General features: G+C 46.4%; 1 protein-coding gene across 4 annotated transcripts in view; it reads left to right on the top strand.

Moving 5' to 3' along the window:
- PLEKHD1 (pleckstrin homology and coiled-coil domain containing D1) overlaps positions 1-12,506 on the top strand; it is a 50,058-nt gene extending 37,552 nt beyond the window's left edge. For 3 of the 4 annotated variants that reach the window (XR_012633862.1, XR_012633859.1, XR_012633860.1), the window contains 3 exons: positions 1,811-1,975; positions 9,594-10,017; positions 11,972-12,506. The gene's annotated coding sequence lies outside the window, so the exon portion shown is untranslated. The remainder of the gene's footprint in view (positions 1-1,810; positions 1,976-9,593; positions 10,018-11,971) is intronic. The other variant, XR_012633861.1, reaches the window with a different exon arrangement.
- The last annotated feature ends 74 nt before the right edge of the window (positions 12,507-12,580 follow it).

Genomic DNA, 12,580 nt, shown 5'->3' with positions numbered 1-12,580 from the left:
TGTTCTAATCTATGGTGAGAAAGGCTTGGGAATAGGATCTGCAGCATGTCATCTCTGGCACTTACTGGGGATTTCCCCACCTGTGTTAAGGCTGCCTGGACTGACACACACCTAAACACACCCCAGCATGGACCCTCCAGGAGGTGTTCAGGAGCAGCAGCCAGCTGCAAAGCACATGGGCGGGCAGGTCTCTGCAGCTTGGCTGTGCATGGAGAGCTGGAAGGCAGAGGGGTCCCCAAGGGAAACCCGGCAAACCCAGCTGGCAGTGCTGGAGCAATGGGAAGGAGAGAAACTAAGGTGCTTGGTGAGGCAGACTGTCTCACACAGCAAGAAAGATCTTCAGGCCACACCATTTTTCATGGAGCTGGGACCACTAGTAACAAAAAGCAGGAAAACAGTGACTGGCCCAGGCTCCTCACACTCACTGCTGGAGGGGTTCTATTTAATTATGTACATTTGCCAAGGGTTGTTTGTATCTAAACATATATGGACCATTTTTTTCTGGAAGATGTACAGTTATCCAGCCTAGTTGCTGTAGCCTTTAGATGCTGGGGGCCAGTCAATCCTCTGGAAGAGATGATCCTGTTCTTGGTGACCATGCTGTCAGCTGGAGCATGGTGGAGATGCATAGAAGTCACGAGTAAAGTCTACCTGTAGGGAAGAGGTGAAGCTCAGTGAACTGGGAAAAATAGTCCAAGCAGAGGTGCCCGGCTGGAGTTTTGTGAGAGGAGAAGGCAGCTCATGCCATCTCCCAGCTGACCTGCTGAACTTACATAGCCACTGCCCTTCCTGGGGAGCAGCTTGTAACCTGGCCAGAACAAGCTCTGAGGTACATATCCAGCCACAGCCTGCAGCAGCATCCCTGTGGACAGAAGCACACAAAGGACAGGTAGAGCAGTGCTTGATTGCCATGTGGTTAAAAGGGTCCCTTGCACATCTGTGCTCTAGAATTGAGATGTGGTTTCAGGAAGGGGTTGTCCAGCTTTCTGCTATGGCCAAAGTGGCTTTGAGACTTGGGTTGTGGTAGCTCAGATCCTGGGGCTGCAGGACAGCGGCTATAGTAGGGATGCTGAGGAGACAGGGCCTCTGGCAGGCTGCAAGCCAGTCAACTCTCAAAACGCAAGATACCCCATCTCTGCTCTTGAGAGACACTTAGTGGATTGAGGGATATTTTTCCTAATTAAGAAAAATATAGAAATATATGTAATGTCAGATTTCCCCAAAAGTACAGTGAAATGCAGGTGGGAAAGGGAGATGAGATGAGGAGCAGCAGCCGAGTGGGAAACCCAAAGCTTTATTAGTGCTCCATTTTCCACATGAAGCTCTGTGGCGTTCTGTTGTCTTCTCCTGAGATGAGAGATGAGAAAAAGGACCATTATTTGCAGCTAGCTCATCCAGGCCCCTTGCAGGGCAGGCAGGTTACTTATTCCACCTGCCAGTCCTGCTTGTAGTTTGTTTAAATAGCTCTGTGTCTCTGCTGTGCTGTTGGAGCTGAGTGTGTGGAAAGGGCACTGACATCTGTGCCCTGCCCCAGGAGGATGAACAGCACACATGTAACCTCAGTGAGCCCCTCTGGGGAGGGCATGTGCTCTTTGGACACAATGCATTAAGCTCAGAAAGCTTCAGCTTATCAACCTGCCCATCTATCTTGCTTTCCTAAGAAAATGAAGTGTTGGCAGTTGCTCAGTCTCTCCCACCTCCCCACAGTCATGACCTCTGTTCACCAAGCTTAACAGAGATCTCAAAGATAATCTGGCCCTTCATGTTTCCGAGCTGAAAGTAATAAAAACATTTTTATTTTGATTTATAGCTGAAGAACGGTGGAATTTGCCAAGCAGGCTCTGGGCTAATCTTGTACCTTGAGGTGGGAGCTGCTTCTCTTGCATCCCACACCAGTGCTGCAGGAAGCATCTCTTTGTGGGAAGACGGAGGAGAGCAGTGCCTCTGGCTGCAGAGTGGCCCTAGCTGTTCACAGGTAAGGCACATGGATTTGGCAGGATGTGGGTATGTCACAGACAAATCATAATACCCATGGTCTTTAAGGAGCAACTGGACTGCAAAAGGCGAGTGTACTGAGGGAGGTGGGGAAAATGTTGCTTCTGAAAGGCACGACAAAGAAGATCTAGTGCATTTGTAATTTCAACCAGAGTCTTAGGGACCTGGCCTCTTGGCTAAAGTGGAGAGATGAGGGTTCCTCCTGTGCAATTACTGTCATATACATGACCTTGAAGGAGTCACCTGGGGAGCTGGGAGCTATTTGTATCACCCAGCTTTGCGTAAAGAGCCTCATCTTCTCAGCCTTTCTCTGTAATCTCAGTTTACGCCTTCCCCATCCATGAGAGGGGGCTGATCTTGGGCAGCCACCAGGGGACCGTGGCTCATCCTGCCTGGATGTGCACAGAAGGTCCCAAGGCATTCACATCAAAGCCGCATGAGCTGACTGCCGGTGTCAGTCTCTAGTCAGAACCCAGTTTTGTAGCTCTCTGTGTCAGGAGTTCTCCTCACCCTTTTACAGTGGCAGCAGACCTGGACTCCTTATATTTAAATCCTGAATGAAGAGTTTTTTCACTGATGCCTTCAGTTGTGCTCTCACAACCCAGAGGGGCTGCCCTTGTATGTGGTGAGCTGTGGGACTGGTAGGCCCTGCAGCTCTACCCCAGCAGGCTACCTTGCATGGGAATAGGACTTCCCACCTTCTGCTGAAACTATTGCATAGGACCTATGCCCTCTGAAACCATATTTCTAGATATATGTGTTTCCCCTGAGGTCAGTTCTTTCCTAGCCCAGACTTAGTGCTCAGTTAGTTCTTCACGGTCTATTAAAAGCTTTTCCTGCGTAAGGTTCTCTCTTTAGTACATGGTGCCAAATATATCCAACCATCAAAACCTTCTGCTCTCAGAGGGATAGGTTTGGCATAGGGGGTATTTATGGGAGGGAGACATGTGTGCACAAAGCTGAATAACATTTTTCCTGTGTTCATCTTCCCCTGCCACCAAGAGGCATCTTAGGGCAAGTGGGAAAAGTCACACTGCACTTTCATAGCATAGTAGTGTTACTCTCACACAAACAGCAATAAAGCTATGGCCTGTGGGCTTGCAATGACAGTTCAGCTCCTCATTTTCATGCCAATCTCTGGCTGTGTTATCTGTCAGGAAAATAATTCCTTGACCTTGTGGTCAGGGGCCGAGTGCTTTGCTTAGTGATTAAGCCACTGCAGTAGATAACACGCCATGTTTAATCCCTTTGGTAGCTGGTCCTGTGGAGAGGGGGTGGGCAGGAGGGGCTGCAAAAATACAGCAGCTGATGATAGGTCTAGAGACCTCCAGAAACGGTGGCAACAGTGCATAAACTGTGGGTGTATATGCCCATCCTCCTGAGTTAATTTGGTGGCAGACTGGAAATAAACCAGCATATTTAGGGCACTATTTTATCAAGTGATAGAGCCATATGGTGCAAAAACCCACAGTCGTCTGAGGGCTTAGGCATGTTAGAAATCAGGGAGTCCCTTTGCGTATTGATCCTGTCTGCTAGCTGGCATATATAAAAAGGTTTATGATTATTTTCCTCCATTCTGTTGATGGGGGAAGGGACTCCTGAATAACCAGCTAATCCTGCTGACTTGAGCTAGGGAAGGATGAGATACAACCTTTCCTGCTGCTTTAAAGTTGTGGCTGGGATATGGCTGTGAAGCATCCAGCTGGCATGCTGGAAAGCCCCACAAGTCTACCTTAACGTCCAACAAGTGCAGCAAATGCATCAGAGTGTGGATGCACGATCAGGTTTTGAGGCTGTACAAGTCATCAAGGGTTGAAGCCCAGTCCCCCTGGTGATATTTAGGGTCATCTCTGCAAGTGAAATTGGAGTGAGAGCTTTGACCGACAAGGTCTGACCTAGGAGGTGTCATCCTCCCAGCCAGCCTGCTATCCCCTCCTTTCTGCCAAGAGTCTGCTTCTTGCCCCTGCCAGAGTAGGAGAAGGATATCAGCCCAGATCCAGCCTGCCAGCAGTGAAACACTATTTTTCTTGAGGCAGAACCCATTTCTTTTTCAGCAACCCTCTCTTCCCATGCTGTCACTGCATAGCTGAGGATTATGATTCCCCTTTCATCTGTCTTTTCCCTTTCAGAAGGTCCCTGCCCTCCTTGGAAACAGTCCCAGCCTCAGGTTTCCTTTGGCTGTGGTGTCACCTCTGTTCGGACACAGGAATGTGCTAGTTGTCACCATGGGCTTGTCCTTGGGCAATTGACCTTACCAGGCATGAATCCAGCCCCAGCCCCGCAGTCTGGTGACTAAATCAAAACAGTTGCTCACAAATAAAGCTGTGCATCGATCTAGCCTTTCTGTGATATTGCCAGCCAGCTCTCTGGTTCCCTAACGAGAAATGGCCTATGGGCATGTCATGGGTCTCTACCAATCCCTGGCAGTTTGACATTAAATTCGGTCTTTAAGGAAAAAAAAAATCAAAAGCAGAATTAAAACAGTCATTAGCAGTGATGCACTTCCTCATCCTGTGCTCTTGAGATAGGCACCTCTTTTGCAGCTCATCCTCCTGATCCTAGCACTGACACACATTAAAATGCTTCTAGTGCCAGCTCCCATTCAAACATAGAAGAAATGCTCCTCATTACCCTCTCCTTCGCAGGAGCCCCCTGGGGCACATTTGGGTGCTGCTCCAGAGCCCAAAGGGTGGTGAGTTAGCTCCATCTCCCTCCTAACATCATGGGGTGCTGCCTGTCATTCCCCCAGAGCAGCACCCATGCAGGCCTGGGGTGGAGGAAACCACCAGGCTGGGGTGTTCCAGAAGGCATTCCTCTGCTACTGTAAGGGAGGAGCCTTCAACAGGAAGAAGACCTTAAAAAATTCAAAATTCATCATGACTCTCATGTAGGGTTCCAGTCCTATTTTCATTATGTTGTCTGTTCATTTAAGTCTTTCATACACTTATATTGAGCTCCATGGAGCTGGCTTCTCCAAGACATGTTTCTTTGCTGTAGTGGTGTGAGAGCCATCATTGCTGGAGATGGCTAGAACAGCTTTTCCATGTTTCTCCACTCAGCTTTCCAGGCAACTCTGTTGGAAAACATTGCTCCTTTCTTACCTGTGGTCCTAGGAGTACCTTCCACCATTCTTCATTCCCTGAGGGTATCCAAGACGTTGTGTGAAAGGAGCTGTTTGGCCATGCTCATCTGTTGCATGAGAGCTATAAACTGTGTCTCCTATGATTTGAAGGTTATTTAAATCTCCCATTTTGCCATTTCTTTCTTCTCTCTCATGTTCAACTATGCTTTCCTTTCCTCTGGGAAGACATTTTGTCCCTTTGCATTTGTGTCTCCAACTTCTCCATAGAAAAGACTTATCCTAAAATTATACGTCTGATACATTGACACTCTGGCCAGTCTTGCCCGCTTGCAGGATGCCTCCCTGTATGTGAGGACATTGCAGTGTGTTGTCATGGAGAAGATTCAGACAGTATTGCTAGGTCAGTGGATACTGTACAGCAGGGGAGTTTATACAGTGCTGGCATCAGGATGGACAGAAAGGACCTCTGTGGATGTCAGGAGACTCTGCAGAAATTCCCCTGGTAGCTTACAGTAAATTTTCTGTGCATCTGGGGACCTGCAGGCTGTGACTGCATCATGTGGCATCTGCATTATAGTACAGTGTCTTTGCAGGGAGGGATCTGCATGTTCCCAGAGACTTCAGGAGCTGCATGAAATCTACAGAGTAGCACAGTGTAGTCTGATCAGGGACACTTAGAGAGGCCAGTAGCTCTGGGTGTGAACATCACTGCCTTCAAGAATCCTGGCTTCTACATTTTTTTGATGGAACCATAAAAAAAATGCATTAAAATACCTGACTGTGCAAAGAGGTGTGTGAAGATTCTTTGAAATGTTGTAGGAATCACAGAAAGACAGAGTGCCTTCTGCCTGGAAAATATTAGGACTCATAGCACCAGAGATGTGAGTTGGAGTGACAGCTACCATGCAAAGCGGTATGGAATGTATCTACAACAAACCTAAGATGTCAGGTGCTTTAGTGTTGCATAAAGCCCTAAGGATCCCTTGGCTTGCCTACCTGCCTAGCATTTTCTGAGAGCTGGCAGGTCAGCTCTGGTTTACTGAAACAATCCTCCCTGGCCTTACTTTCTCCTGCACAGCAGTAGGTGAAACTGCTAGCAGAAAAAGCAGCGTCATGACTCAGAGCTGTTAAGGTATGTCTAAATTCCTGTTGTGACAGGTCATGCAGGCCTGTATAAGCTAATTATTAATTTACCAGTAGAACTCAGGATGGGTTGAAAAGCCCATAAGGAGAAACTGGAAAATACTGGACCCGTTAGCCCATCCTAGGCTCTGCACAGCTACAGTTAAACTGTTAGTGGGACTGAGCTGGTGTGTTTAACACTGGTCTGGTTGTATTCACACCTCACTGGCAGTCATCATGGTGGTGACATGGTGGATGTATCTTAAACAGGGTGCCAGCCTGTCCCCCAAGCACAGGCAATGCTGAGTGCGGAAAGGAAAGCTTCACCCTCATGCAAGGAGGGGCACCACTTCCCATGCCAAGCACGGGTCTGAGCATGGAGGGCAAACACCTAGTCACATCTTCTGGGCTGCTAGTGCTCGCCCAATTTGTGGTACGCTGTCTGGGAAAACAATGCCAAGGAAGCAAATTAGCAGTGGTGCTGCTATTTAAAAACCAAACAGTAACACCCCTTTGCTACGTGGCAACGTCCTAGTTCTTCTATAGGTTTTCAATCTACATCACCCAAAGCCCAGATTCAGACAGTTCCTGTAGTTGCTCGCGCACAGGCACACCTCAATTTAAGGAAAAGCAGGGCAAATTAGTTGGCTCGAAGCCTCTACCGACAAGTGGAGACTGGACTGCACCCTGTGGAGTCAAGGGGAGCAGGAGCCACAGGCCTAAACTGGCCAAGAAACAAGGACAGCTTGAATTTGGTGGGAGCTGAAAACGGTGCAGAGGCTCCTAGACAGCATCCAGGTGAGGGCTGCAGAAATCCCCTGATGAGAGCAAAGTGTCAATTCTCCATTGGGCTGCAATGTCAGATGTGGGCTGAATCTGCCCAGGAAGGCTGTGTAGTGGTCCCTCTACAGTGAAAATACTACCTTTCTTTTCATGGATCTCACCTTTTCCTTCATGTCTGAAGAAACAGCTGTTACTGGGAGGTAAACGTCAAGCCTGACTCATTCAGCATGCACATGAGACAGGTGTACAGGTAGCAAAGCTTGTGAACAGAGCGGCCTCCCCTCCTAGGGTCTGACAAAACGCATGCAACTTGGCAGTTAAAACTCTCAGCTGCTGGCATAATGGTCAGGACTTTTTCCAGGAGAGAAAGGAAAACTGTTTTACCTACACATCTGTGAGTGCTCTCTTTCTCATTTATTTTCCCACTTCTTATAAATCATTAAAAAATTGTCAAAAATAGCACAGTTTACTTTGGAGGTGATTAAAAAAGAGAAGAAATTTTCCCATCACTCTTTACAAAACAAAACATTCCCAGTAGCATCTGACAGCCACAGAGCCAAATCTCTTACTCCCCACTGTTTAGCTTGCTGTCTGACAGGGTGCCCCTGTGCCAGCCACTCCTCCTGTCAGTTTAAGCAGACGTTGCTTTGCAAACACCCAGGAACACGGTGTGCAGCATGGGGTATTGACAAATTCGTCATCCAGACTAAAAATAACAACGGATCTGTGACCCTCCCACCCCATTGCCCAGATGCAGTGCAGGGAGGAGGAAATTTTCAGCAAGCCCTTGGAAGCATAACCTATCCCAAGCCACTGTGATTTACATAAATAGTAAAAAGTTTAATATATGTAGGCTGTATTAATTCCTGCAGTAACTCTGCTGCTCTGCTGGCTGTAGGGAGGTAACTAATGGAATGAACTGGGTCCTCTAACTTTAATGTGCAGGAAGAAAGTGTTATTGTATGCTGTTGTACATAGAGATATAAGCGATACTAGCTAGCAAGAATGGTCTAAGGTTTCTCAGTCCATGCGTGCTCTTTCATTTAACGTTTCCCTCTGTAGCTCCTGCCCATTTCTGCTAATGCACCTTCCTGCCACCCTGCCTCTGTCCCAGGCTGGCAGCACAGCCTTATCTGTGTCACTCGTCTTCACACCACCCCCCACCCCCCCACACACCTGAAAGTGCTTCAAGGTTTGGGGCCTGGCAGCTTCAAACCTTCCTCCTCCATGAAGCACCAGCTGCTGAGCGAGAGCCAGAGGAGCTGCCACAGCAGAGGCAACAGAGATACCCTCCCCTTGCAATCAGGAGCGGTTAATTAGCAGGCTGCTTGGGGAACAGAGAGGACATGAGTGAGAGCTCCAGCTGGATCACAGAGGCCAGCATGGCCTGAGGCAAGTCACATTAGTTCTTTCTGCTTCAGTTTTCCGTACTGTACTTAGGCCGGGGGCAATAACTAGTTTACCTCACAGCCAGGTCCTGAGATTAGATGCGGGGAGCTGTGCAAAGCACAGAAGAACAAAATAGCACTGGCACTTTGGTTTTGTAACACAGGGTCTTTCTTACTGCCAGAGTGGTTTTGTAATGTGGGAGATTTCTTGCTGAAAGGTAGCGATGTAGGAGATGAGTGTAAAGTTGCCTGAGAATGGTTTGGGTCCTTTCAGACTACAATCTTACAATAACAAGGTCATGTTTCACAGCGCAGAGCTGTGCTCAAAGAATGGGCTAAGGACAAAGAAGTCAGACCTAGAGCTGAATTTTTATGCCCCAGTGTTAAGAGGCATGCGGGATGTGGGGCATTTCCCATTATGAAGGCTCTGAACACTGGCATTCCCCAGGGTGCTGGTTGCTCTGCATAAATGGAGAATGTGTTTCCAGGTATCTTGTATGGAAGAGTTTTGCATTTTTTTCTTTTCCTGGTGTTTTCTCTTCAAAACATCATCTAGTAACATCTCAGCAAAAAGAAGGGCAGAGCTGCCTCCTGCCTAGATGCAGAAGTATTATGATTTTCTTACCATGCCTCAGTACTGGCTCTTTACAGTGGATGCTACTTGCGTGTCAAGGGTTTGTGGGGCTGCACTCCCACAAGTTGTTAGGTGCTTCATTGACTCACATTAGAACATGCCTGTACTGCACTGCAAAGTAAATGTCATGAGGCTCATTTCCAGAGACACTGGGCTAAGCTGGTGTTTTCCTTTTTGCCTATGACAGACAGCTTTCTTCTACAACTATGACTGCTAAGTCAAATTCCAACAAACTTTATTCCCTGAGATCTTGACTCAGCAAAGCATTGAGTTTAAACTTGCACGCTTTGAAGGGAGCCTCTGTGATTTGAGAACAGGCAGATCCTTCCCAGAGCACCTCTGCTCTCCTTCAGGTGGCAGCTTCTCTACTAAACAACAGCACAGTCACAGGTCTGCAAAGAGAGCCACAGTCATCACCTACAGTGTGCTGCATCAGACCCGTTTTGTGCCTCGTCCTTATACCTCCCTGCATCTGCTTTAAGAAGAAAAACAACAGAAAAGAAAAAACCAAACCCAAACCCAAAACAACCCCAAGTCACAACCTTTCAAAATGGCATTCTAACTATTACATTTTTGTCTCTGTCACCAGAGGAAGAACACCCACAGCTGAAAGCAAATCTCTTTGTTTTGGTGTAACAACTGGTGGTGATGAAAAGCCGTCCTCAGGTAGTATGTGATCAGCCTGCCTCTCTCTGAGGTCAGTAAGGGAGCAGAAAATGTCACCTCCCTGAAGAAGTTGCTTTCCTGATGACAGCAGAGGTGGCTCTGGGGCTGGAACTTCTGGAACTCTAGTGGTTGATGGGCTTTGTATGCAAATGCTGTGTTTCTCACATCTCCATGTCCAGGTTTGGCTTAGTAAACACATGCACAAAAGTCCGCTCTCAGACCTGTGTGGACTGCATATTCAGCATTTGTTTAGTGAACAGAATTCCCCTGGCATCAGGAGAAATTTCAGCGCAGAATGAGCCTGGAGCTCTACAGGCATTAGAAGAGAAACACAGTATGTAACCAAGGTGAGAAATCTAATCCTCCCATCTCTCTTATCCATGTGGTGAAAGAATTTATTATAAACTGGTTTAAAAAATACCTTGTAAAATATTAACTAGTGGTGGTGCAGCTGCTCCTTTTAATAGCTTTTGAATGTGTCTGCCAAATTCAACCTTGACAGAGAGAGATCATGTTTTAGTGATGAATTCTGTGTGAAGAGGCAGCATGCAGAAGAGATTGCTGGCACCCTCACTGGCACTGAAGGGCTCCAGCTTTAGGCCAGATGCTGTTAAAAACTAGACAATCCACATAAACAGGATAGTCTGCAAACACTCAAAACATGCAGAAGATTCATTCAGAGCTCAGGCATAAGAAACTGCTCTTTAGTCAATGTTTCTTCCCCATGTGTGAGTTCTCTGATGTCTAATACAAGATGAACTCATCCTGCAGCCTTGGTTTGACTGAAGTGAGAATCACAGGGCAACCGCCCAAGGAAACCAGACTGCATGGTTCTGGGGCCTCTGAAATTACTTGTCTTACTCTGCCATAGCCAGCAGCGTGACAAACCCTTTCTGATATGGTCGGCTTTTTCATGTTGTCTCACTATGCAAAACATGAGTATATCATGATGGGAGTTTTACCTGAAAACGAATGCCAGGATTTGGTCCTGTAATTCTTTTTAGAACATTTAAATGATATTGGAGTCCTTCTCCCTAATGTTTCAATATTTCAACTTTGGAAACCCTGTAAACATTCAGAGTAGTTTCTAGCTGGTCAAATTCTAGCAGTAGTGCTAGTCAATGGGCAGTAGCAAGCAGTGCAGTGATTTTCAAGTTTGGTTAGAGGTGCATCCACACGTCAGTGCTTGGCTTTAGATTTGAATGTTTAGTGGCATTGGATCCAGATTTTTGGTTGCCCTGTTAAATCTACAGGATCCAACATAAAACCTGGAGCTAGACACCAAATATTTTGGAATTGAAACCTGGGAATTTGATGGTGGCTGGATCTAAGATGTGTTAACAGTCACAGAAGTTTCCTGGTAATTGTGCTTTTGTTTCTGTGGCTTTTGAAGTGCAGGTATTTCAAGGTCTAGTGGTCATTTTGCGGCATGCACGCAAATGGCCTAGAAGCAAAGTCTTTATTATAACCTTATGATTATAATACAGCAATAGCCTAAAATGTGTTTTCTAATCCCAGAGAGGACCAACCAAAGTTATCTTTCTGCAGGACCTAACCAAATCTCATCAGCTTCTCCTCTGCTCTAAATGAGCCGAGATCTATTTCTGAGGTGTGAGGTAGCATGTTGCTTGCTTTGATTTTTAGTTCTCCCTGGTCTGCAGCTCAGTATCAAAAACATCAAATAAGCCTCATCTAGAAGGGCCATACTTTTTACATATGTCCCAAGGTTTAATTTCTGTTCCCACAGAAATCCAGCAGTAAAACTCCTTCTCAAACAGATGCATAAGCAGACCCAAGAAATGTCTCCACCCAACTTGCTGACTCAATTTTCCATGCTGCAATTTTAAACAACTTAGAAACTCCACTGACTTTCAGACTGGAACCCCCACAGAAATAAAAAATCTCCATACACAGATTAATGTCTTTTGAAAAAAAATATTTTTTTCTTAGATTGCACATTCAAAATTTCAGCTGCACACTGCATGGTATAGGAACAGTAGTTTGCCAATCCAATTACAACGTAGGTGTGTTTTGATAAGTTCAGCTGTAGCCCCAAGGTGTCAAACTCAGTCAGCAGCAGGAGATGGACTCCAGGTATAATTACAATCAGTGGCCAAGACATGTCTCCTGGGCTGTAAAGTGTTCTCAGTCTACACCAGAAATGCCCTGTCAGAGAAAGTTTGGACAAAGCCTTCAGGTAGATTGCAGTAGACCTTTAGGGAAAAACTGCTGTTCCAGAGACAGCAGACTGTGTCTGCTCTTTTGCCCACCACATTTTTATTTCTTTTTGCTGTTTTCCAGCTCTCCCCATTTGCCCTCTGCTAAAGAGACCAAGCAGTGAACTTCAACCACAGTGCGATGATGCAGAGAGCAAGAACACTCACATTACATGCTGGCAGGCTTTTTCTGCAGCCCTGAAGGCTACAAACAAGATGAAATGCTGGCTGGGCTGGAGTGACTGCAAGTTTTATCCCAACTCTAAGTACTGCCAGGGAGCAACAGAAGTTTTGTGCAGGCTGGATTTAGGCCACTGGGCATCTCTTTTCCAGGTCTTTGCAGCTGCAAGGGCACATATGGACCACTGTGGTACAAACAACATGTGAAGAAAGCTGGTTTTTATCAAGGACCTTGTCCAGTGTTGCAGCAGGATTGGATTCACTGTTCAAACTGATTGTTGTTTTGAGGATGAGGGGGCAGACTCCTAGCTGGAAACAGTAATGCAGCTGTTCTTCCCACAGCTACCGGTATTTTTAGATTTTGGTGTTAATTAGTGCTTTTCACCAATGGATATGTCTCACTTTAATAACCACTCAAATAAATAAATAAATAAATAGTATTTTGTGCTTTGTTAGCATCATTTGTCCAAAGTCTTTGAAGCATTTTGCCCAGCCAAGTGATGCTATTTCCTGC

This window comes from Athene noctua, chromosome 6 (genome assembly GCF_965140245.1).
Source record: "Athene noctua chromosome 6, bAthNoc1.hap1.1, whole genome shotgun sequence".
Taxonomy (NCBI): domain Eukaryota; kingdom Metazoa; phylum Chordata; class Aves; order Strigiformes; family Strigidae; genus Athene; species Athene noctua.
The sequence above is the reverse complement of the archived record's forward strand: the minus strand, read 5'-3'. Positions and strand labels throughout refer to the sequence as shown.